We start from the raw sequence: 25,054 nt of genomic DNA, 5'->3' as shown, positions 1-25,054 counted from the left end.
TGCCCCTCTTCTCCCTCTGAGCTCTGCAAAAAGACACTTGGCTACATGGGCCAAAAAGCAGCACTGCTCTCAAGCCATTTGACCAGCGCAGAGCAGCTTTGGTTGAGTCTTCCCCTCCTCCCCAGGGCTGCTCAGTGAGAGGAGCATCTGCTCTGATTCTCTCCTGGCTGCTGACAAACACACCCTGGAGCACTGCAGCATCTGCTCTACACTCCTCCACTGAGGAAACAGGGCTGACTCAGCAGCAAACTTTATTATTAGGGTTATTATGGCTGGGAGTTACCAAGTCTGGCAAAGCCCTAGTAAAAGAGCACACAGCTGTGCTGCTTCTGTGTATCTGGTATTAAATGAAAATGGGTTGGTTTACCCTTTTTAATTGAATGCCAGCCTTCTACAGTAGGTATCGTAAACACCTGTATTAATTATTTTCTCTTCTATAAACTGGCAACAGAACTTTGAGGGATTCTCGACAGGCCAGAGATGAATACAGTCCAAGCCTGGAAGTAAAATGAGTTTTCAAGGTGATTTTTCAAAGATCACTGGTTTTATTTCACTCCCACACTCTGCCATACCAGAATAAAGTTACTGAAGACACCCAGAGCCAAGAAAGAGATATTATTTTATTTAAAAAAAAAAGTACCTATAGTTGTCCTCTTGCAACATCATCCCTAGTCTTCAGTACAGCTGCTAATAATAAATCAGGGTTTGAAAGAGAAATTAAAAGAAAAGGAATGAAAGGAATGGAGCCTTCAATGATTGCTTTCTCCCCAAGTGATTTGCATTTGTTTTCAGTGCAGGGAACAGTCAGTAAAATCCAGTAAAGTCACCAAATACATTGTAACCCCTGTGTCTAGTTTCCATGGAGAATATTAAAGTTTAGCTTTGGGGCTTTTTCAGCTTCCTAGTACTAGATGTTTTCATCACTGTCTTCTCTTTTTGAGGCTGGATTTTATTTTGTTTTTTGTTTTTCTAGATGACCTTTAATTTCTAAGCAATTCCCTGAATAACAGTCATAATTATTGCAAAACCCTGGTTTCTCATTTGACAGGTAGTACAAAACAAAGCTGGACACGTGCAGATCAGCACATTGACCAGCACACTGAATGCTATTGAAACTTTAATTTCAGCAACTCTCAAAAGCTTTAGTTAATATACAGTTGCTATGTGACCACAGTTTTTCAGACTCCCTGCAGCAAATCCACAGCCTATAGACAAGGAAACACACATCTGTTAAACAAAATGCAGCCACCTACTTTCACAGCTAAAGCATGCCTGCAAATGTCCAATTTCTTTTAAAGGGATTTTAGAAGAGGTGGAAGCATGTATTTTAGGATAAAAATCTAGTTTGGCTGAAAGGGAATAAAGAACAAAATTTCCCTTGGGCAAGGTACTCTGTAATGTGCCAGCATCTTGCAAGTTTGCATGGTTATGGTCCAGTTCTGGATGCTTTGGGGAGAAAGATTGATCCTGCTGCTCTGGCTGCTCTAACCTCAGGGTAGGGAGGAAGGGAAGGAATTATTGACAACAGTGGGGGAGAAAAGAAACCCTACAGCTCTTGCTGAAGGCACCTTGAAGAGAGTGGGATGAGAAGGATTCTCTGTCCCTTGTGTTCTCCAAGAGCAGCCTCCTGACATTCTCCAGATCACTCCAGACTTTTCACATGTGAAAGTGGGGCAGCCTTTTTTACCTCCCCATCTGTCAAAGTCTGTTGTGGAAGCTGAAACAGAAAGCTTTTCCCTTTATCTTCACGGAGGAATCCCCAGGGAGTCTGCCACATCCTCCATGCCTCAGCCCTGGGCCCTGTGGTGGCACTCAGAAGGGGCTTTCACAGTCACAGGACACTGCTATGGTATCTCCTCCCTCACAGATAAACACAGTCTTACTTAAAGTGATAATATTCATGTTTCTAATCCCCAAGGCTCCTAGCATCCACAGGAACACTCTTTGTGGGAAAGTCTCTGACTTCAGTAGGGTAAAACCCTACAGTTTCCACCCCAGCTGTGCCAGGGACCTCTGTGCCAATCTGTGCTGGGTGCCAGGGAACACCACAGCCAAGAGCACCTATACTTCAGAGGTATTTGATCCAGGCAGGGAAAACACACTGAACAAGAGAGAGGGAGGGAGGGGAAACCAGAATGCAAACACTGTCATTCTGTCTCCTCTCACTCTTCTTCCATTCTAGCCTGATCATCTTTCAGGATGTTGCATTATAGAAGCAAAATACCTGGAAACTCATCATGAAACCCATCTCCTCTCTGGTGTACGTGATCATTAGCACAGCCCCAGAGCTTGTTGCTGAAATGGAAATTTTCTCTCATAGACCTCCTGGTCTGTTTTACACACATCTTTTTTTGACCTAAAAAACCATACTCCCATGTTTTAGGTTTTAATTGTCCCCCACAAGAACACCACTGTTTTCTGCTCCAAACTTGGTCTTTCTTCGCTCAGGTTTTTACCACTCTTTGAAATATGTTCCACTGAGCACTGAGAAGAGAAGTATAATGGACTACTCTTAGGCTTCATCTAGAGATTAACAAAAAAAAAAAAAAAAAAAAAAAAGGAATGTACCAAAGAGAACAACCTTGAATTGTCTGAATTTGCCACAATACCAAAAGGACATTTTTAGGAAAGTCTGTCATCCAAGGTCCAGCTGAGTTCACACACTGCAATTCACAGAACTACAGTCATTAAGGGAAAGAATTCCTGCTCTTCTCTTGCTCTAGTGTGAAGTGACACATTGCCATCCTTATAAGTTCCCAAGGGACTCATTGCAGGCAACAACTCTGGGGGCTTTATTAGACTTCTGATCTGAAATAGAATGACAGTGATAAATAATTTACAACTATTTGGTGTTGGATTTTTTTTTATCATTCAAACAATTTCTCTGCTTGTAGCTTACACAGGATGAAATGCTGTTTCCAATTCCTGTTGTAATTCTTACCAAGTGTTGACATCAAATTTGAACTATTTAAAACAGAACCACTATTATGTGACCCCCCCCAAAAAATACTACATTAAGATTTGTCTTCTGACTTTAATGGTTTCTGTTTGACTTAAATTTCAGTGTGTTCATTTGTAATGCATAAATCTCTCTACGTGATTAGTTTAGCTCCACCAAGGGAAACTGCAGTTTAGGAGGACACAGACAAATGCAGAGAAGGAATTTTAAAAATCTTTTATTCTCTATCAAAACACATATTTCTAAGATGTTGGATGGTTTTGCTTTTTGTCTTTTTCTTTTTTTTTAATGGGATTGAGTCATGATTTTTTAAAACTCCAAATTCAAGAGGAAATTCAGGTTAGCTCTTGGAAAACGCATGACAAGATTGAAAACAACTGCTCGCTGAAGCTCACTGTGCTGCCAAAATGCTGTCTTATGATAAATGTATCGTCTTCTAAAACCATTAATCTGCCTTATATAAAAATACTCTCCAACACTTCTTTACAGGCTCAGAAATGAACTTCACTGCTTTTTGCAGGGAGGGAATTTAGGAACCTACAAGGAAGCCATAAAATAAGGCAATCAAGCCCAAATTTCTTAAAGTTAGAAAAATGACTAAATTGTTTTCAGGAGTTGAAAGCTTCTGAGGTAATGGAGGGAATGCAGTAAAAAATGCTCACAGGGCAAAAAGGCAAAGGACTAGAGAATAAAGGCTTCTTTGACAGCCCCTAATCACCTTTCCTTCCTTGAGGGCTGTCACGTGTGTGGAGCCAAGAGACACATTTTTATCCATTCCTGACACAGAGCAGAGCAGAGGTGTGCTGTCCCAGAAAACCCAATTTACAATCCATGCTGTTGCTGGGCCTAAGAGAGGTGGCCATAGCTGTGTCCCTGCACGTCCAAAAACCACCTCAGCCCAAAATGGAAACATCCTGTGGGAAGAGGGTACACTGAACAGTTTGTCACTGCCTCTAACAGCTCCCAGATTTTCTCAGCATGGGAATGCACACACTCCAGCACTTCTATTTGGTTTCTCCCATCCAAGCAAAAAGACATGCTGCAACTTCCCTCTCTCACATTTCCACTCCATGTGAAGCCAGCAGCAACTTCCTGACCCACATTTCCCTTCCCAAACTGACAACAGCTTCCCCCAGTGATGGGAGCATGCTGCTCCTATGTGCACTGCTACAATGAAAGATGGTCTTATTCACATTCCATCTTTTTCCTAAAAGATATCTTAACAAAACTCCAGCAGACTTTTCCCATTTCCCTTCTTCAGGAGTGGCATACCCTTCTTTGCTCCGAGGTTGTTTATGGTGAAAGCAAAGACTCCTGCTTTCCTCTGAATTTGCTCAATAAGCTCCTTCCCCTGGGACCCTGGAAGAAATTTTGCAGTCATTGTGATTCCCTGGGGTACAGTATGATCCTAGAAAATTCTTTCAGGTGCCTCTGTGAGATCCAGCATTGAGGTTTCTCAGCTTAATAAATTACTGCGTTAAAATCTGAGATATAATAACCATTCTACCTTTCCAAGGACTTTACAAATAAGGAGTAAATCACAGTATTGAGGAAAGAGGGTTAAAGTAATATATTTTATTTCATATTTGCTGTGGAAATTTCCTATCTCAGAACTGCTAAAGACAGTAACTCACCAAACCACAGGCTCAGTCACGCATTTAAGTCTGAAGTGTGGTGGGATTTGATCTTCTCAGTCCATACGAGAAAACAACACCCACTGAAAAACCCATCATCAACACCCTGGAACAGGTCCTGCAGAGCATCTTGCCTCTCATGTGTGGAAGCAATCCCTAGCACCTAACACATGCTTTGAGGCACATCTGAGGTGGAACTTACTGTTTCATAGAATCATAGAATTATTAAGGTTGGAAAAGACCTCCAAGATCATTGAGTCTAACACAGCACCACCATTTTACCATTAAGCCATGTCCCCAAGGGCCACATCCACACATTATTTGAACACTTCCAGGAATTGTGATTCCACCACTTTGCCTGTTCCTGTGTACAACTACTCTTTCACAGAAGAAATTTTTCTCAGTATCCAATCTAAGTCTCCCATGTTGAAACTTGAGATCATTTTCTCTAGTTCTGTTACTTGTTACCTGAAGGAAGAGACCAAACATACTCACTCATGCTGCACCTCAAGGCACCTGACCATGAACTGCACCTGCCAGGTAAAACATTGGTGTCTGCTCTGAATCAGACCTCTCCTGTACATCAGTGCCAACAGGGGATTGTTCATTTCATCCTCTGATTTCATCATCACTGATAGCAACAGATCTCAGAAAATTATGTGTGATCTAGACAGCCAGTCCTAAAAACTGTACCTCTTCAAGATTTCTGCTACTGAGCCTTTTGGAACAACTTGAGCTGTAATTAAGTATTCAATGCTTTTGCATTTTTTATTATATGTGGATGCTGGTTTTTCATGTCCTCATTAATTTGCCAATGAAACATAGCACACAGAATTCATGTGTTTTGATGGGGACAAACTAGTTAGAAGATATGTCAGGAAGTAACACATTAAAATGTTTCCCACTCAAAAAGCCTAAGAATTTAATGTAAAGAGACTCTATGATCTGTTGTTCTCAGAGGTACTGCTGATAAAACAGGTTTGACTTTATTTGTGCTGAAGCTAGGTAAAGGAGAAATGTTTGATATTGTAGAATCTTGTGATTAAGGGAAATTTGCATCTCTGAAAAGGCAACTTTACTCCTGTAAGTTCAGGTTCTTGGAGTAGGCCTTCAACAATATAGAACAGCAAATTGGTTATTTCTTCAGATACATAACCATCTGTTAGTACAGTTGCTTTTCCTAAAAATGGAGTTTTTCTTTTTTTTTTTTAATTTCAACCTCCATCTGCTCTTCTTTGGAATGGCACACCTTCAATCTAAGGGCTTCAAGGCACTGAATAAAAACTGCCTTATTTGCAAAGTCCATGGAGGGATGTAACCACATGGCAATAGCAGTCAAATCCACCTAGGTCTACTCTGCCTGATGTTTCTACTAGCTCATTTTTGTTAGTCTTTTCTAAAGGTTCATATTTTCTTTTTTATCAAATTACAAAACCTAATTCTTGCTTCAAATTTTTTTTTTTATTTTTCCAAACACAGTGATGCTTTTGGTGAAGAAATCTTACTTGGTGGAGATTTTTCACCAACACAGTATTTAAAATGTGACCCTGCACTCAATCAGCTGCCATTGATTCTCCTTAGATATTTCCCAGCAGTCCCATGCCAGACCCCAAAATGGCTCAGGGCTGGAGTTAATATTCTCCCACTTGTTTGACAAAGAGCAGAGGCATTGAATGAATATTCCAAAACAGTTGGCCTAACTGAGGAAACAAAACAACCCATTCCTCATCCCCAGAGTCAAGTGTTTTTCCCAGGAGGGTTTTAATTTTGGCTTTAAAAAAATAACAAGAGATTTTTTGGGTTAGTTTTTTCAGGACAAGGATATTCACTCCAACAAAAATAGATAAGGAACTAGAATGCTGTCTACCTCCTTAAGAAGTCTACAATCCCATGAAAATGTATGGCTTACTCAGCTCTTGGTTAATGCCAAGTGAAGCTCGTGGGTCCATAACTGAGAGCTCTGGGAAAAAGCAGGAACCACCTTGCCAGGAGTGCTGTAAATGCTAGGAAAAATGCCATTTTCCCAGAGGAGGCTGCTGCACGTTTTCTGGTCATGTGAGTGCTTACAGTTCAGATCTGTCTATTTATGTTGCCCTGTGACTAATTGCATTATACACACCTTGTGGGGACCAGCCAGAAGCCCCACAGCCTGTCATCTCTCTAGTAAATCACACTAATCAAAACTGAAATGCCCTTTTCTTTCTCTTTCTTTTCTTAAATGTTCTTTTTTGAAGAACAAAATACCAAGAGAGAGAGAGAGAGAACTGTAGTAAAGAAGAAATGGTCTTGGGTCACACACCCAGTCAGTTGATAGCAGCAGAGGGCTGCTGCACACAGATCAGAAAATGCCAGTTTGCACAGGCAAAAGAACCTGGTTCTCCAAGGTCACACAATTCAGGAGATGTTCCAGTACTGTCAAAAAGCTAATGGCTTTTGGATCAAAGTTCACATTCAAAGATGAGGTTTGGGATGGCTGTTCTGGGACTCTTCCCATTACAACTGATTGACTCGTTGAGGTTTTAGTCTCTCTACCTTTACAAAATACTCCAGTTTTGCAAAAGGTTCAGAGAGACAATGAGCAAAAATGCAAATGAGGAAAAAAGGTAGCTTCTCTTTTTTTTATCAGGCTATTATTTACTTAGCCATTTTCAGCACTGTCTCAGGGCTATGGGAATAAACAGGGTTCTGTGTTGATGACTTTTTTGGGCTTTGTCCTAGAAGCCTCTTCTTTTCTGAAAACAAGCCAGTGGGCCTTTTTGTGTTCAACACTGCTTAGTAAGCATTATCCTCAATTCCAACTCTCTCTTTATGCCTCTGGTGCCATGTTCTTTCACCATGTGGGAGGCAAAGTCTGGGCCATCCCCTGCGTGGGTGTGATAGGAAGGCAGCGGACAAAGAGAGAAACACAACAAGGGACATACAAACTCTAAGTTCACCATTTCACTCAAAACTAGAGCAGGACAGCTCCCAGAGCCACCAGCAATAGCAGTGTCCAATTATTTCTGCTCATTCAGAGCCTGATGCCTCTGACCCTGTCTTGTAGACAGCAGGAATGTTCCAGGTTAGACATGAAAAAATACCTCAGAGTATTGGGAGAAGCTTCTGTGTTATTTCCCATAGTGAAAACCAGCAGCCAGCTTTGAAGTAAAGTTGGCTACTTTCTGCTTGTGAGCTGTCTCCCAGTTGTCTTCACCTTTTTTATCATCTCTGTGGTCATTTTTCCCCCATGGATAAAAAGGACATTATTTCTTTGCACAAAACATTAATGATTCATATCTGTAAGGGCTGAACTGGAAAATTTCTGAGATTATACACCTGCCTCCTGTAGAAGGACTAAATGTACCAGCAGTAGGTGGACTTACTCAGGCTCCTATTAAGCAACATCTGTGGGTGGCTTTTCAGTCCAGCTGTCAACATGTGACTTATTCTGCACTTAGATCAACTATGTCAATGGAAAGAGTAGGCTTAGAGCCTGCTACTGAATGGAAGGATTATAATAATTACTGTCACTATTAAATATCTTGGAAATGCCAGTGGATAGGCCTAGAGCCCCACATGTCAGCTGAATAAATAAGAGCTTGCTACTCACAGGAAGAAAGGTCAAATGCTGCAAAGTGTTTTAGGGCAGTCATTCATGGACAGGAAATGCCTACTGAGATATCAGCCACTATCACAACTACTTCCTGGTTCTTTTGTGGATTTCCACCTCTAAAGGAGAGCAGGAGCTGCAACTTGTCACACAAGGAACTAGGAAAGTCAAGTTGTAGAGCTGGCAGGTGGACTCTGCCCCAGAACAGAGTACAAAACATCTTTGCACCTTGTCATACTAATATAATGCATCTATTTAAAGAGTCAAGGGTTAATTTCTCCCTAAAAGAAACAGGTTGAGGGGATACTCTTGCAAAAGATGCCCTTGCAAAAGATAGCAGGTCAGCAGCCCAGCCCTCAGTGCTGAGCTGCTGATTTCACTCTGGCTGCTGATTCAAGCCCCCTGGGAGAGAAGGGACAGGCAAACCTCTCTTGGTACCCTCTTACACCTTGGCACTTGGGGTGCACAAGGCCCAGCTGACAGTGCCATCCTGTCCACCCAAAACATACACTCCTCTCTAAAGGGACATGAGAACTAACTGCCTAAATGTGGTCAGTAACTATTTTAAGCTAAAATTGAGGAAGATTTGCAGTTATCAGGCAAAACAAATTAGTGACAGGAAACTCAGTAGGGACTTAAAATTTTACTACATTTTAATAAATGGATGTTACTTCTAATTTATCAATTAATCTAATTATAACAGTATAGGTTGTGTATATGTAACTAATTATCAATCAGTTAATCTTCCATTAACTTGGTTTTACTTACCTCCTGTTTAATTAATAGATTTTTACTTTGTTTACCTATGACAATAGTGTACTCCATGACCCAGGACATCACTCCTTATCCCCATCCCCCAATCTCATTTTTCCTGCTCTGCTTTTCATAGATTTGACATTAAACTTGACTTCTTTCCCTCCTGTTCACCAACTCCTCTTCTGCTGTACCCAGCAGCCAAGGGTTTCATACCACAGGCAGTGGCAGAGTCCTCCCTCAACCACAGGAGTGTGACAGGTGGAATAGCAGCAGGGAGCAAATGCACCAGCTCAAGCAGAAGGGTGAGGGACTTTCCCTGTTATCCAGGAGCACAGAGCAGGGACAAGTAGCTGGGATTGACTGTGGGGCTGGGATCTCTGTCTCTCACCCCTCCCACCCCAGCTGCATGGGAGGATGATCACCTTCCCTGTTGGAGCACCAAAAAGCTCCCTTGGGGAGGCCCAGAAGAGGAGCACAGCCAAAGGGCTCCCACCAAGGAGCAGCACTGGGCCCTGTTGTGGGGTGTGATGGACAAGGAGGGGAGGGAAACAGGGAGCCAGGGCTGTAGGATTCTCATTTTCCCTGCAGGCTGGGGAGACACTGGGTGTGATGACACGCCAGTCTGGATTAGTGGGCAGGTAGTCAGGGTCATATTTGGAGCAGAAGCAGAAATGCTCTTCAGAAGTGTACTCAGGATTGCTAATTCTCCCTCTCACATCTCTTACACACGGAATATATGAAGCCCAGAGTCAAACCACCCACAAAAAACTCTTATTACCTCTTTGCTTTGTTTAATTTCCCCTAGTGAAGATCCTCTTGTTCCCATGCTGCCCAGGGTTGATGCCATGTTAACTGATCTCCTTCTGCTCTTCTCACCAGGCAAAGTGCTTAACTGCTGCTTAGGGGGCAGATTCAGGTTTGCAGATGTTTCTTTGTTATGCTCACTTATTTTCTACTTATTCAAAACAAAGTACTGCATTTGCCCATCAAATCTTTGCTCTGACCAGGTATTTCCTTCACTTCCCACATCTCTGTGGGCTCACAGAGTGCAACAGACACTAGAAATTTGGTAACAGGCTGTTCACAGTTTTCGCATTTCTGATGCTGTGTTAAGTCATCTCAGCAAATATAATGATACCAACACTGTGAACACAAAAATGCCCTCTCAAGAGCCTTGTATTAATCATTTCTGCTGTCAGGAATACCATTTTAATTCTTTCTATCCCTACTGAGATGCCAGACTTGCAAGTCCCTTAAAAAAAAAAGAGATAATATCACAGTTTAAACATCTTATTAAAGTCAATGAAGGGTGATGAGTATAAACAACCCATTTAGTGAAAAGACCAGCATAAAAAGTTGACAAGCTGAAAAAGGAATTGAAAAGATTAATTTGTCAGGATGCAAGTCTGGTGATAAGTCCTTGAGATGCAGCATCTTGTATTCAAGGATGGCTCAAAAAGTGGTTTGACTCTAGGAATATTAAATGTTACTCAAATTGTACAGGAAAGAACTATACTGTTTAAATTAACACCATAACACTCTAAGAATCTCTATCCACTTGTTAGTTCTTCTGTCAATGCTCATACTTCTGCATTCAGTAGAGGACATTGAAATGTAGGGACAACCAGGAGAATCAATTTGAATAAATATTTAAAGTGAAGTTATTGAGCTGTAATAAAATCCTGAGTGGACACTCTTGGAAGCAGAATGTCTGAATTTCACTTTAGCTTGTTCTTTTTGTAAAAAGTTAAGTTGTTCCTGAGAGTTTTTTATTGAGGGGTTTGGATATTTGGTTAAGGGTCAATCAGAAAATGTCCAAAGGAAACTTACTAGAGGAAATCTCTATTTCTCATTCCTAATTTTGGGGTTTTTTAATCAAACTTTATGCTTTGGTCTCAGGTTATCTGTCAAAGTTCTGGAGTTTGTTCAGAACAAGATCACAAACAGAGTTTGTTATTAGTAATATACTTTTGCATAATTCATAAATATTTTGAAATTCCAGTTTCCAGATGGATGGTCAGCACCATCCTGTTCTGAACAAATTGTGCTATTCCATTCCAAGCACTCCTCTGCTGCATTGATTCTAGTTTGATTTGGATTGAGAATTTCCTAATGGAAACTAAACATGTAATAACACAATCTTGCTATAGTAATTTTTCTGATAAAAATCTCTCCTTCCAGAAGCAGCAAAGATAACTAAGTACTGCAGCAAATGAACCATGCAAAATTATTTCTCCTCCACAGTGATGACAGGAAGCATTTAAAACAGTTTTAAATTGTTTATTGTATGGGCATAATGGCCCATGGGGCAATTACTCCAGTCTGAGATGTCCTTTGAGGCTGTATTATTTATTATTATTTAAGGATTTGGGGGGCAACTCTTTCTGTGGTGGTTAGGTGCTTACTTGCTCATTAAAGTTAATAAATTACATTCACTTAGAAGAAACTGCCCGCAATGCTTGCAATTATAGACACAGACATTTCATCAGACTGAGCAGAAAAACACATCAAGCCAATAATCAGGCTAAACCTTAAACTCAGCATCCTCTCTACAGCCCAAGGTGTTGATAGACTCAAATGTTGTCAGAGAACTTGAGAACACAGAGCTGCAGCTCACTGGCTGCTGAACTCAGCATTTCATGCTGGCTGGGATAGCAAGCCTAGAGCTGAACTAGCAGGGACAGTGTTATACCTTAAAGAACAAGCCTAGGCCCAGTCTAAAAGGCTTTTTTCTTACATAACAACTAGGCAGGGACCCCCACTGGGTCTAGCATGGTTTTGTGCAGGAAACCAGATATCCTCCAATCTGAAGCTCCTTGCACGTTACAGACTTTGCTTTATATAAATGGATCAAACCATAGAACACCCTTAACTTCTGCTGCCTACAGCCCTAAAGGCCTTGGCAGAGATGTTGAGGCCCTTCTGAGAGTCTGAAGCAATGTTCTCACCCACCAAAAATGTGGATTTAACAGAAATGGGATGCCAGATCAAGCACAGAAGCCCTGAGGCGCTTCTGTGAGGCAGGTAAAGGGTCCTTTGAGAACATTGTAAGGAATAAGCTAAAATCAAAGTCTTCCTCCTTGGAAATCCAGTTGAGCAGTCCCAGAACCAACCCAGAAGGCCAAGCAGCAGACAAGTGATGGATTTGGCCTCAGGCCACACAACCACTCTTGCATGACAGGCTGTGCTGAGATGTTATCTCCTCCTCTGGTTTTGAGAAGAAAAGCTCTTAAAAATTCATTAAGCTATAAAGTGAGCTATAAGGAAGAGACAGGCTAGTGATCAGGAAACTCACCTGGGAGTGGAAAATCCTGGGTAGCACATCGTGCTTTAAGGTCCTTGGAAGGAAAATTGTTTAAGGGAAATCCTTAGACAACTGCATCTAAGGCAATCCAGGGTCTTCAGGTCTATGAAAGATTTATTAATGCAAAAGCTGTCAAACCATCACGATGAAAATGAACGCTAGCTAAATAATTCACCATATATATTTTCCTGCTAATTAAAGATTATAATCAAAAGTGGTAATGATTTTTGCAATCATGAGTTAAGTGTGTGGAAGGAAAAAGAACTCTCAAAGGATTTTTATTGGAATCAGTTCTGGAGTGTTGAAATAAGGTTGAAAGAAACAGAACATAAACAAGTGTTAATTAATCAGGCATGCTGATAGCTCAGTATCTGCATTTTCATAAAATTCCAGGCAGCTCTGTCATTCCCTGTGCAAAAGCTCCTTCATACACCATATGACCCCAAGTAAATTTTGTCTTATTTTATGAGTTTCCAAAGCTGGGAAAGGATCTGATCATAAATCAAGACATTCAAGGCTAGTAATACTTTTTAATAGCAATCCAGTTTAAAATTAAAATAAATAAAAGATTTCTTTGATTGTCTGAAGTGGTATCTAGCTACCAAAAAAAAGAGCTCCTCTTTTGATTTAATTAGACATACTATCACCCTACAAAATAGCCTTGTAGGAGAAATGCAAGGTCAGAGGAAGCCTGAAAAGAAAAGGTATGTCTCTCCTGATCTTTGGCAGAGTCTGTTGGGGTAATTGTGTCCAATGGCCATGAAGAAAACAATGGGGCTGTTAATAATTGCAGTGATTCAGCCTTGAATTCCTCCTAAGATATAACCTGGCAATAGCACAAAGAAGTATCTGTAGGTACCAGGTGTAACCCATGATGAAATCCTGCATGCTCCACAGAAGGAGGTACAACATTCTCTCTCCTTTCAATCTGTAAGCAAGGCCATTGTGAAAGGCAGCACTGCAATTCAATTCACTGAAGAATGTGTCAAATGGATCCTGATGCACTTGATATGTTATGAGTTCATGATTTTAGCCTTCAAAAAATGAGTGAAATGTACTTTATCTGTCTATATCTATATGCTTGATGCAAGGTAAAGATTTCCATGCAGGAGAGAGAGATAACATCAGTTCACATTTATAGGGGAAATCAGAAGTCCCCTGAGGGATCCATACTCATATCCCCTTGTGGTCCCTTAGTCCACCCCATGTCCCTGGGGTCCTGCCTGGCAATGCGCACAGCTCTTTGTATGTGGAGACCCTGACTCTGAAGGACAGCCACACTCTGCACAAGACAGAGTTTTCCAAAACTTTCGTACCTACAGCTGAGAGGGAATTGTGTCCAGAGCAGTTACCCAAATGGTCCTTGGAACATAAACCCAAACTGGTTTCTGCCTCCTATGCTTGCAAACATCTTCTGGCCTCTCCAGACCCAAGGGTATAAGTCCCTGTACAGAAGGGAAGTGTCATACAGAGAAAAACAAAAAGAAGCTAGATAACTTGATTTGTTGTAATGTTTTCTATACTATTTTTTTCTTACTGTTAACAAATAGAGATGCTTAAAGAGTACCTAAGGTTAGTTTGTATGTGATTATAAGATTACAAAGAACTCGTATACAACAAGTCATGTAAAGTCCTAATGAAAGTAAATTCAAAAATTCATCACGTTAGAAAGAATATGGAAAAAAAATCAGTTATCTTCTCTGGCTTTTTGCTTGGTTTGTGTTTGATTAAGAAAAGAAAATTGACTTTACATGAAGGAAATGATAATTTACACTTCTGACAAAGTATTTCCTTCTAAGTCATTCAAGATGAACTGCAACTGAAATGCTAAATAAAGTGGAAGAAGAAAGAATTAAAATGAGCAGAATGAAAAAATGTTGAACTACAGGAAAAATATTTTACTGTATGTTTTAAGCTTACTTATCAATTAGTACTTTAGAACCAGAATATATCAAATAGGAATTTTTTCTTGCTAAAAATCAACAAAATGGCATATGTCAAAGTGAGATATTTTTCAGGTGTTTGAATATCTCATTGTCTGAAAGTTAAAAGTGAACCTGATCTGAATGTGTTAGAGATTGACTTCCCTATTTCAAGAAACTAGTGTCCTCATCTCTACCCATGTGAAATGAATACAAATCACTGCTGAGAAAACAGATTTTCAAAATGCTTTGGGAGAAAAACTGTTCTGGAAAGGATCTCAAGATGTCACTAGGTCATTAAGGCAAGATCAACTGTACTTGAATTATGCCTTACTGATATTTGTCCTACTTAAAAATGTTCTCAGTAAAGTTTCAGTGATGGAATTAATCAATAATAATGGCAGAAGGATAGGGAAAGTTTACTAATTTTCATTATGGCTTAATTGTTTTGGAACATTAATAATTTTATTGCCTATAATCTTGATGGAAAGATGCACCCAGGGAATTTCTAGAAGATATTAATTGTGTTTTCATTGCACCATTGCACTGATTTGAAGAGGTGAAACAGTCTCTTAGTTATAATGATGAAAACCTGATTTATTTCCTGATTAGTCCTGATTCCTCTCACTGTGATATTAAAGGCACAGTGTGGTGGTTGGCAGGCCCTTCCTTCCCAAGGCACAATCTCCTTGCATCAGCCTCGAGTCAAAGGAGCAGGAAAGGACCCTGCCAACCCACAAAGGTCTGAGTCATGGAACTGCAACAGGAACTTCCCACAAATGCCACAAAAGAGAGTAACAGCAATTCCTCCCTGCAAAGCCTGCCTCATCTCTGCATCCCTTGTACACACTGGAAGTCCTATTCACACTGACTGGGCTGCAGCATCAATGCCACAACAAAAAAAAGCTTTTTAAGGCATTTTGTGAGCAAGGAAGAAATGCCTAACCCTTCACTCATTCCACAGGAAAAGGCAGCAAGTATTTTCCTTCATGTGATTCATTTGGGGTGTTCAAGGTGAGACATTTCCAGGATCAGATTATTTTATCTTAACTAAGGATCAGTATTTGCAGGTTAAAAGCGATTTACTGTCACCTTGTAAAAATAGAAGGTTGAAGGAAAAAATCTCAATGATTGCACTGATGCAGTTGGTAGTTAGGGTGTGCTCAAACCCACTACAGAGATGCAGTTACACATTTCCATTTAATAGTATTTAAAAATACTACCTGGTGTGTGTGGAGCACTGATGCCTGCACAGACATTGTTCTGCTGCTATTCACCTTCACATAGGTAAATTTATTTAAAGGGGGTCTTTTGTATTTTTAATGATTGGGTGAGGGTTTTTTTTATCCTAGGCTTTTAGGAAGTTGGAAATCACCCAGTTCCTTGACTGAATAGTAAATGTTTTCCCTCTTCAGAGAACAATTTTCTGCCTGCTCTGCTGCTTGCCATTGGAGCATTGTCCTTGACATGGCTGGGACTTACTCTCTCCCTGACACCAGCAGTATTTTTTGCTTTCTAAAAAGCAAGGTGCTGATCAAATTCCATTGTCTAAGACTTTGCCTGGATTACCCCTTTTCACCCTCAGTGCATCCTCCCAGCATCCCTCAGATCTTTAACTCAAAGGAATCCACCTCTTTCAGGGAAGAGGGATTCTTTTGTTCCACTTCTGTACCAGAAGAAAGTTGAGGGCAGGTCTTTGAGGATGACATAGGGGGAGTAAAGTTGTTGGAGAGGAGTGAGTAAAGGAAATTCCTAACATTTCATGAATGTTTCTACATGTTCTAGCATTAGTGTCTCTCCTCCTTCTCAAACAGAAGCAGGATGTGGTGGGACCTTCAGAAAGGAGGTGTCATTTCCCCATCTGCAACTGGGGCACTGTAGTGATGCACAGAAAGACAAAGAGCTGGCTTTCATGGCCTGGAAACAGTTTATCTGAAATGCTTTCACTCTAATGCATAATGTTTTACTTAAAGCAGTTGTCCAGTCTTTTAATTACCTCTTTCATTACTTCCTAGGGAACTAACTGCAAGCCAAATCACATTCATTGAATTTAAATTGCTTGGATCTGAGAGGCCTTCTCTTCTGGGCTTTTCAGAGGTCTGGTACTGGCTGTGAAGTTATCTGGTAAGAACAAATTGGGTGTGTTTCCCAAGGGCCATACCTTCAGATTGCTGTGGCTCTTTTCCACTTGATTATTAGAGGCAGCAGAATCAAATGCAGAATTCAGCTTGACACTTGTCTGTAAGCAAGGTCTTCAATACTGAGTCTGTCCATTTTAAATGGACATTTCCTTTTGTTTTCATGTCTCCTGTACCTTCATTCTCTCCCTAGCTCCAGTCTCCACTCCAAATTGTGGCTGATCTCAAATCTCATCAGTGTGCATGGTTCCTCCCCCTGAATGGCAAATGGTTGAACAGTTTATGGATGCTGAGTTTGAATTCAGTGACTGCAAAAAGTAGAGAGAGATCTCCTGTCTGAAGACAAAGTTTGGAGGGCACTTCAGTCTCTTGTTGCTGAAGTGATGGAATCTGGAGTGTCTAGAAACACATCAGCTTTTCAGTCATTCTACCACTCCAGATGCCCACACATAACACTTGTGTTAAACACAGCAACTGTTCAAGGGGACACCTTGTCTCAGGAAGGAGGAACAGCTTCTAATTTCCTTCATTCTCCTCATTTCCTTTTTGGCTTCATGCAAGGGAGCAGCAAAAAGAGTTTATAATCTGATTGAGGTATGACCAGGGTCTCTTGCTTGACTTACAGAACAGTTCAGTCTGACCCCAGAGCTGGTCAGGTCAAACTCTACATTCAGAGCATTATTGACAGAAAAGCATGTTTCTCATATAGGCAGCTATTACTACCCAGTGCTATTACTACAGGCAGTGCTTAATCCAGCAAAAATCCCAGTGAGAAGATGGTTTAAAATAGCCAATTCCTTTGGTATAAATCTCCAGCAATCAGTGGAAACATAAATTCATAAGCATACACACAGACAAATAAAAAATAAAATTTTAAAAAAGGCAAAGAGACTTCACTATTTACCTGCACAAATAGTGAAAAAGCTGCCTGAAGGAAAGGACTTGTACTCATGTGATGTGATTGCAGAGAAGGAGCAGGAGGGTCAGAGGAGGCAGCAGGAGGTATCAACTCCTCCACCTCCTCATAAAAGAAGGCAAAGCTGAAGTTCTCAGGAACAGTGAAAAGATTCTGGATGATTTTATAAGAAAAGTGGAAGAATAAATAAATAAAAGTGCCGGTGTCTTGAAAGGTTCTCAGGCAGCAGCCCCTGCTGCTTAGCCTCATGCTATGCCATTAATATGGAGAGCTTGCAACACATCCTGTGGCACTCCACTGGCAGAAGGCAACCTCCCAGCAGCCAGCCTCGTGCAGCCAAAGATCAGCTCTGTGATTCTGGGGAGCTGACAAACATCCCCAGCCCAGCAGGAGTCCCTTTCTGAAGGAAGGGAGAGCAGCAGGGAGTGCAGGCTGCAGCAAGGCTGCCATCAGGAAGCACATGCCATCAGCTGCTGGCACGTGATGGCTGTAAGTGAGCTGGGATGCTCACTGGCAATGGGTGTTTCTGTATCTCATTTTCAGCAAAATAGTGGGGTTTGGAGTAGAGCTGAACCTCCTTGCATGAGGCACAGTGATTTAGGCAATTTTATTAAATTTTTGAGCAAAAATATGTGCCTTGAGTCCAGTTTGTTTCTCAGCCACATGCAGTTCTCGCAGATTTCAAGACTGCAATTCTGAGTGCTGGTGAAAAAGAAAAACATGGCTTACAGAACAATAACACCATCACTATTCAGTGGTAAATCATTACAAGAGGCTGACATGACCTTCCACTGGATCATGGGTCATTTCTCACTGTTCACTCAAATTAACAAAAGAAAGGGAGAATGTAGAGGCTGAAGTTAAAACCAGCTGAAATCATTCTTAGTTGTGCAGACCCAGATCCACAGTAATGCAGGCACTTGGCTCTGATGAAATCATCTCTGTGATGAGAGTGTGACGGACCAATCTGTAGAGTTATGCTATCATGTTTGACATGAATTCTTACACCTCTCCATGTGCAAACTGGAAGCCATGCTAGGGAAATAAAAAGTTCCCCTGGGGACTATAATGGTAACAAAGAAAATAGATTGACCCTGAGGCACCTACCCCTCCAAATGATTGCTCATTTGAAGTACTGTATTGACAGAGTTCCCTCATTCCCCACTTAGAAACCTCAGGTCAGACCTTATTTTAGAAGGTGAATTGGAGGTTGCTTTAAAAGGTGAGCTCTGACATTACTTTATTTTCTGAAGCCTGAGAAAAGACAGGTTTGCATACACTGTGCTTTCTTAAGCAGAGACAGCTCTTTTGTTTCCCAAAAGCATAATGTGGTTGGTCTCCCTGAATGCAAGTTAAAACAGAAATCTAAACTAGCTCTGAGAGAAGAAATTTCATTAGTGTAATTAGAAGCGTTCAGAGATTCTTTTCTACTTCTCTAAGTACATAAGAAGACAGAGCAGGAAACAGAAAACAGAAAAATTCCTGCGTGCATGACACCACAGATAGGAGAGTGTTCAGCTTCTGGGTAACATGCTTCATTATTCCCTGAATAAGACAAAGGTGGAAGATGCTGCTCCTTTGCAAGGCAGCAGAGGAAAGCAGTGGCATGAATTTCCCTCCCTCCTTCCCTCCCTCCCTCTTTTAAATATAAAGATATTTAATTGCACTCCAGAAAGTACCAACTCAGTCAGTTCTCAAAACACCCCAACTCCAAAGACTTACTTACAGAGGGCATCTATCTCCTCAATATCACACCCTTGGAGATGGAAACGATTTGATTCTTTTTCATTTAAATTCCTTTCAAGGGGAATGTTGCCAGCTCCCATAGACCTAGTGTTTGCTGAGAAATTGAAGTTGTCATTTTTAGTCTCTCAAATGTCAGTGAGAGTTAAGGAAAAGGCTTGTTTGTTTACAGACATTTTTAGCATGATGGTGGAGAATAGCCAGCTTGAAAAAGTTCATCTTTCCTACTTTTTCTCACATTGCATGATGAAAATTGAAATAAAATAGATTTATCTCCAGGAAGATATGTAAGATTTTGTCAAATGAGCACAGTATCTGGGTCATTAAGATGCCCTCAGTGACTGCGGGTGACAGCAAAAATTCATGAAGAATGCACATGCTTCAAAAATATCCAGAGAGACAAGTCCAGCCATTTAGTAATTGTGCTTTTCAGTCTGCTGGAGCATGAACTGCCCTTTGCAGTGTCACAGAGACAAATCCCCTGCATAACCTCCACTGGATTATGCCAAGACATCTGAACACTGGAAACCCCAGCACAGATCATCAACTCTCAATGACTGGCATAAGGGAAGGCCTCTCTGAGCCTCAGAGACTAGCTAAATGCTGCCCTGCAGCCCAAAGAAGCACCTGCCCATCCTTTTTGCAATCTGTGTCATCTGTATGCTGGGCTCCAGCTTAGATAATTTGACTAGATAAATATTTCATCAGCCATTTTTCTTAGAGGAGGGGTGACCTGTCCCAGTTCACAGTGAAATATGACACTAATCTAAGTAATGCAATTCTCTAGAAGTTGGGGTGGGAGAGAGCACTAGTAGATAGATTAAAAAGCCTCATTAAGTCCTTATTAAGAATTTCACTCCCTTTTAAAAAAATACCCTCAGAAGCTGCTTTTTAAGTCACTTAAAGGAAGAAGTTGCAAAAGAAAAGCAAGCCTGAAAGTGTAATTTTCTGAAGGAATATTGGTAAATTTTGGTTTAAAGTGCCTTAAATTTTGAAGGACTACTATGAGAGTTTGAGATAGTTGAGATACAACCTGTGCAGAGGTTGAGAGCTGAGATACAACCTGTGCACCAGAATCCTTTCACCTGCCGACCCAATGTAACAGTTTGACTGCATTCATCTACTACAAATGAGGCTTTAGGTTTAAAAGTAAGGAAAATTATTATCCATGATGGAAACTCCAATCTGGAGTCCATGGACACAATCCCCTGCACTGATGGCTCTTATAGCAATTCAAAGACATCCAGGTGTGAGACATTACTGCTGTATGTCCAGAAATTATTAAGAAACTACAGAATCCATCAGAAAAAAAAGAAATGTTGCTTGCTGAAATGTAACAATTCAGGCTGTTTAACTTCTATCCTGAATCTTTCTTGGAGACTTGCCAGATCTCTTGGTATCAGAGTTACTCAAAATGTTTGTGTAGAGGAAAAGATACTGGAGTATGATGCACATAGTCCTTGCTTACAATACAAACAATATATGTTTTGTAAGCAAGGTTTACCTCATGATGATTGAATGATTAAACTAAGAAAAGAAGCAGATGCAACAGATATAAACATTATATATTTTAGAGGCTGAGACGTCCTGCATTCACCCTGCCTTGTGCACTGGAGTCACTACAATGAGACTGAAGGGTTTTCTTTTGCAAAGAAAAGATCCTGATCCAAGCAGTGAGGAAGCTGAAGGCTGAAGCAGCAATTATCTTCAGGGGTAGTATGTTTTTAGTTGTCTGGCAGATTGCAACATTCTTCCATCCAAGTGCATCCATGGGGAGGGATTTTCATGCAGTGCTTTCACATTGTACCTGCATTGTCCCTGTCTTTCTTTACCAGTAACTCCTGAATTATCTGTTTTTAGGGAACTCAGAGAAATTCCACTTTAAATGGGACTCTGATTTGTCTTTACTCCACCCTCCTGCTGTGCTTCTGGATTCTGGGATGATTTGGTCGTCTGGATGTTGACAAACAGTTTTGGATGCAACACATTTTTCCTTTTCATAAATAAGGATTTCCACAGATCTAGAAAGAGTTAGCTAGTCAAAACTCTTACCAGGCATACTTGCTGGCTTGAACTGTATGTTGGATACTTAGTTATATACTTTGCATATAGATATATTGATACCTTTGCAGTCTTGGGTCTGTGATGATCCTCCCCAGTTCTGCTGGTTGAGTCCACTGTGAAATAGAGAAAATCATGGCAGAAGGAGCTCTGTTCTGCAGGAAGAGAACAGTACAGAGAAACAGAGAAGGTTACAGCTGCATCAGCAAAACTGAATACTAAATTTCCAAAACTTTTTCACTATGACCATTTACATAGGACTGATTCCTTGCATAAAACATCAAGCTATCCCTACAACAGACTTCACAACATGGGTATAGACAAAAACCAACTTATATCTTTGATCAATAGCAGAGTTTAGTATCAGAACAAATTTTGAAAATGCAGATCTCTTCACTGGGAACAAGGGATTTTTTTTTTGATCAGTGGGTTGGTTTTATTACAACAGCAGTTTAAAAAATTGTATTTCACTATAAGCAATTTATATTATTATATATTATAATATATAGAACTTATAAATAATATTTAATAATCTCTTATTAATGTTTTGTACTATATATTATTATTGGTATTATATTGTATTATATTATATTATATTGTTATATTATATTGGTATGTTATTAATTATATGCAATGTTGTTATTATCATTATTAGTGGTGGTGGTGGTCGGTTGGTTTCTTTTCTCCTTTTTAAGTGAAAATGCATCAGGAAAAAGCAAAGGTACGGAAAGCACAAAACCAGAGTTTGGTGAATGTTCTGCTTTCTTCCACCCATGATAAAGAGGCAAGTTGACTGGGCAGGGCTTTGCTGAGTGAGAACCAAATAGCTTTGGAGTCTTGGGTTGTGTGTGCAGTTAAGTGGTTCATCCAGCCTGTGGTGATCTGTACAGGCTCATGTTGCCTTGTTGAGTTTGGGATTTGTACTTCACACCAGTGTTGCACCAAGACTCTTTGGCAACTCTGCCTATACAAGGAATGCAGAGCAATAGTCCCTGTCCCTGGTTCTAGATCCTCTGGGAGGACTTTGGGAACATTGCTGCTGATGTCTGTGGGAGCAGGATCGTGTCCTGCGACCTTACCAAGTTTCCTATGCTTCTCATTCTCCCCTCATTTAAAAGCCACTTATGAGACTTAACTCAAACTTTCCAAATAATTTTGCTTTTAAATATAACCAAGCCTGGGAAAATTTCTTTTCACAATGGGAAATTTGGAAAAGTTTTATCTCCACAGAAAAAAATACTGAAACAAGTATAGTGCAAGCTGTTATAAACCTTCACTCTTGTGCTTCTGCTAGCAACTGCTGTAATGACAAAAAACAAACCCAAGAAATTATTGGAAAGGAATACTTCAAGATAAAAAGAGGGACATTACAAGGAAGTAATTTCTATTTTTCATGGGTTGGGATTTGTGAAGCAAGAATATACATTTGTTAGACTGGTGGGAAAGGATTTTGACTGGCTGTGATGAGATGTATGCACAGCACACAGGGACCTAGGAACAGGAGAAACATGAGGGTTTTTTTCCATTGCTATGCATCTTGCTTGAATAGGCAGCTGGCAGCACGCTGGGCAATTTCTAGGGCCATTGGTTTGGCACAAGGTAAAATTAAAGCCCCATTTTTGATCTCCAAATACTAAGATGTTCAGGTTCTTAGGGCACAACACTTTGACTAACATAAATAGCCTTGGAGATAACTGCCAGTGTTTCATCTCCACCTGGGGAAATTCAATGCTTATTTGAAGAGCTGTTTTTCATTTTCTTTTGTTCTACTTTCAGGAGAAGGACCCAATCCTGCTGTAGCATTTATTTAATATAACTCTTTTAAAGTGACTTCTTGCAGTTTTCATGTTTGTTTGAGATTTTAAAATGTTAAGGAAAACAGTGTAGAGCCTTTTATTCTCTTTGTCAGCATGAGAAAAAAAATCATTAGATTTAGAATTCTAAATGAGAACATATATCAAAGAGAAAATAGGCCACTAGTTTAAAGAAAAAGGATGTGATACGCTCTTGGAAAGACTGTGGAAAAAACTAAAAACATTCCTCATACACAAACCCTTTAAGGCATTATGAATAGATCTTTAAAAATTCATTTGAATTGAATTCAGACTTTCAAATTCCAGCCTGAGGTGACTTGGATTTCTTTGTTAAGTACATTTAAACAAAACTCTTTTAATGTTCTCCTAAACTAACAAGAATGAGAAAAAAATATTAGAAATGTGAAATCACGAATTCTTTTGACCCTAAAGGTCTTCAAATCTGTTTTTAAAGAAAATCTAGCTATTACTGTCCTCCAAAATTGAAAATTGAGAGAATGACAGGAGCTACAAGAACAGTGGCCTTGTACAAATGGATGACCTTTTCATCATTACTTTTTGTCTTTCTGACTTGGACTATCTTTTCCGCCAGGACCAAATAGAATGAAAGGAACTGAAGGTGTTATTCTGGCCCTGTCAGCTCTCTTTTCCTGGGTTCCCAGAGGGAATTTTGCACACTTGCTGCAGGCCACTGCAAAGTCCTGGTACCCCTTCCTGCTCCACACCCCTCTGGTGGGATGGGGACTGGGGTGACAATCACGAACTCCTGCTCTCACATTTCCAAGCTACCAATGCAAGCATTGAGTTCTGCCCCATCTGTCCCATCAAAGCTGCAAGCCTTCCCCTCTCCAAATAACCAGCAGAACACTTTGACATGCTGCAGCAATGTGTGAAAAGCAAATTCTCCAAAGGACTCAAAGGGCCTGTTCATCATCTCAATGTGATTGCTGCATCTAATCTCAGCCTGCATTCTTCTGTCCAGGAGGAAACCTTTATGATGGGATTTCCTGACCAGAGAAGTTATGTCACCTAATTTTGAATGTCAAAGATTGTTTGTTGCTCCAGCCCTGTACTTCATTACAATGTCATAGCCAAAATCAAGAGCTCAGAGATAAAGAAAGGAGACAGTGCCTGAGGAAGGTGATTATTCTCAAATCTTGCTCTGCCCGCATGTCTCCATTAGCTACTGGATCATACCCATCTGATGGACAGACCCAAACCAGACCTGATCTGGTTCAAAATTAGAAGCCAACAGCTCAAGGGTCTCCACAAACCAAATTCCCAGAGGGAGCTGGAAATCTAGCAGCCATTAGCCTTCTGGTTCAAATTGAGGAGGAATTGTGACTTTGGTGGAATTACAGCTGGATTCAATTAAAATGTTTTCTCTGTTATCTGAATCTGATATTGTCCCTCCTTTTACTACATACCAAAATGTCCAATGAATCCCACCAGTCCTGGATCTCTTCTGGACTTTTTCTCAGCTGGAGCCAAGGCCTGGCAGTAGAAATGCAAGAGAATTTGTTTAATTACCTTTGCCAGTATATTGCAACACTTTATGCAACTGACATATTTTTTTTAGAAAAACTTATTATAATTTAAAATGATATCTCACAACATTTTTCCTTTGATTTCAACTAATGGATATGATTAGTTGAATTGATTGTTGTTATTATAGGACTTTCTGTTATTTACTAAAAGTATTTGACTTGAAATTCTAGAATATTGCTTAGGGGCTTTTTATCAGTCCTTTTGTACCCTAGTTCTTAAAAGCTTTCAAAGAATTTTGCTTTTCAGATGACTCAAAAAAAATTTACTTTCTCCTAACAGATGTATGAAAAAAGAATCTTATGTAGTATTTTTTCTGTGTTTAACTGTATTATTTTTATTTATTTTCTTAAGATTAAAACAAAGAGTGTTTTTAAAAATATATATTAATATAAGTATTTTTAGCATGGAGGTAGAACCTAAAACCAAACAAGATTTAGCAACCCAAAACTCTTTATCCTGCTATTTTGTATGTGACAGTTATGAATCCTTGATGAAAGAGCATAAGAAACTAGAAATAGAGACAGTGAGAGTCCCTCTGGCATCTCATCCCCAGAGTTGGTGTTACAGCTTTCTGTGGGAATATATACCAGAGAGATGAACAAATCTGTGCTTCATTCTGTCACCATCCATTGGGAAACCTCTGCACTAATTTAAGAGCCTCAGAGAGGTT

The 25,054-nt window shown here is 40.2% G+C and overlaps 2 long non-coding RNA genes across 5 annotated transcripts in view; one reads left to right on the top strand and one right to left on the bottom strand.

Moving 5' to 3' along the window:
* The window catches only part of LOC141729702 (uncharacterized), a 53,050-nt gene extending 35,928 nt beyond the window's left edge, over positions 1-17,122 (top strand). Inside the window, exon 3 of the long non-coding RNA XR_012581142.1 lies at positions 16,180-17,122. This is a non-coding gene — a long non-coding RNA (uncharacterized LOC141729702). The remainder of the gene's footprint in view (positions 1-16,179) is intronic.
* Positions 1-25,054, bottom strand: part of LOC106630686 (uncharacterized) — a 95,021-nt gene that overhangs the window by 21,545 nt on the left and 48,422 nt on the right. For all 4 annotated transcript variants that reach the window (XR_012581138.1, XR_012581141.1, XR_012581140.1 and 1 more), the window contains 2 exons: positions 24,264-24,330; positions 21,014-21,177 (listed from right to left, as the gene is read on the bottom strand). This is a non-coding gene — a long non-coding RNA (uncharacterized LOC106630686). The remainder of the gene's footprint in view (positions 1-21,013; positions 21,178-24,263; positions 24,331-25,054) is intronic.

Source organism: Zonotrichia albicollis, chromosome 7 (assembly GCF_047830755.1).
Source record: "Zonotrichia albicollis isolate bZonAlb1 chromosome 7, bZonAlb1.hap1, whole genome shotgun sequence".
Taxonomy (NCBI): domain Eukaryota; kingdom Metazoa; phylum Chordata; class Aves; order Passeriformes; family Passerellidae; genus Zonotrichia; species Zonotrichia albicollis.
The sequence above is the reverse complement of the archived record's forward strand: the minus strand, read 5'-3'. Positions and strand labels throughout refer to the sequence as shown.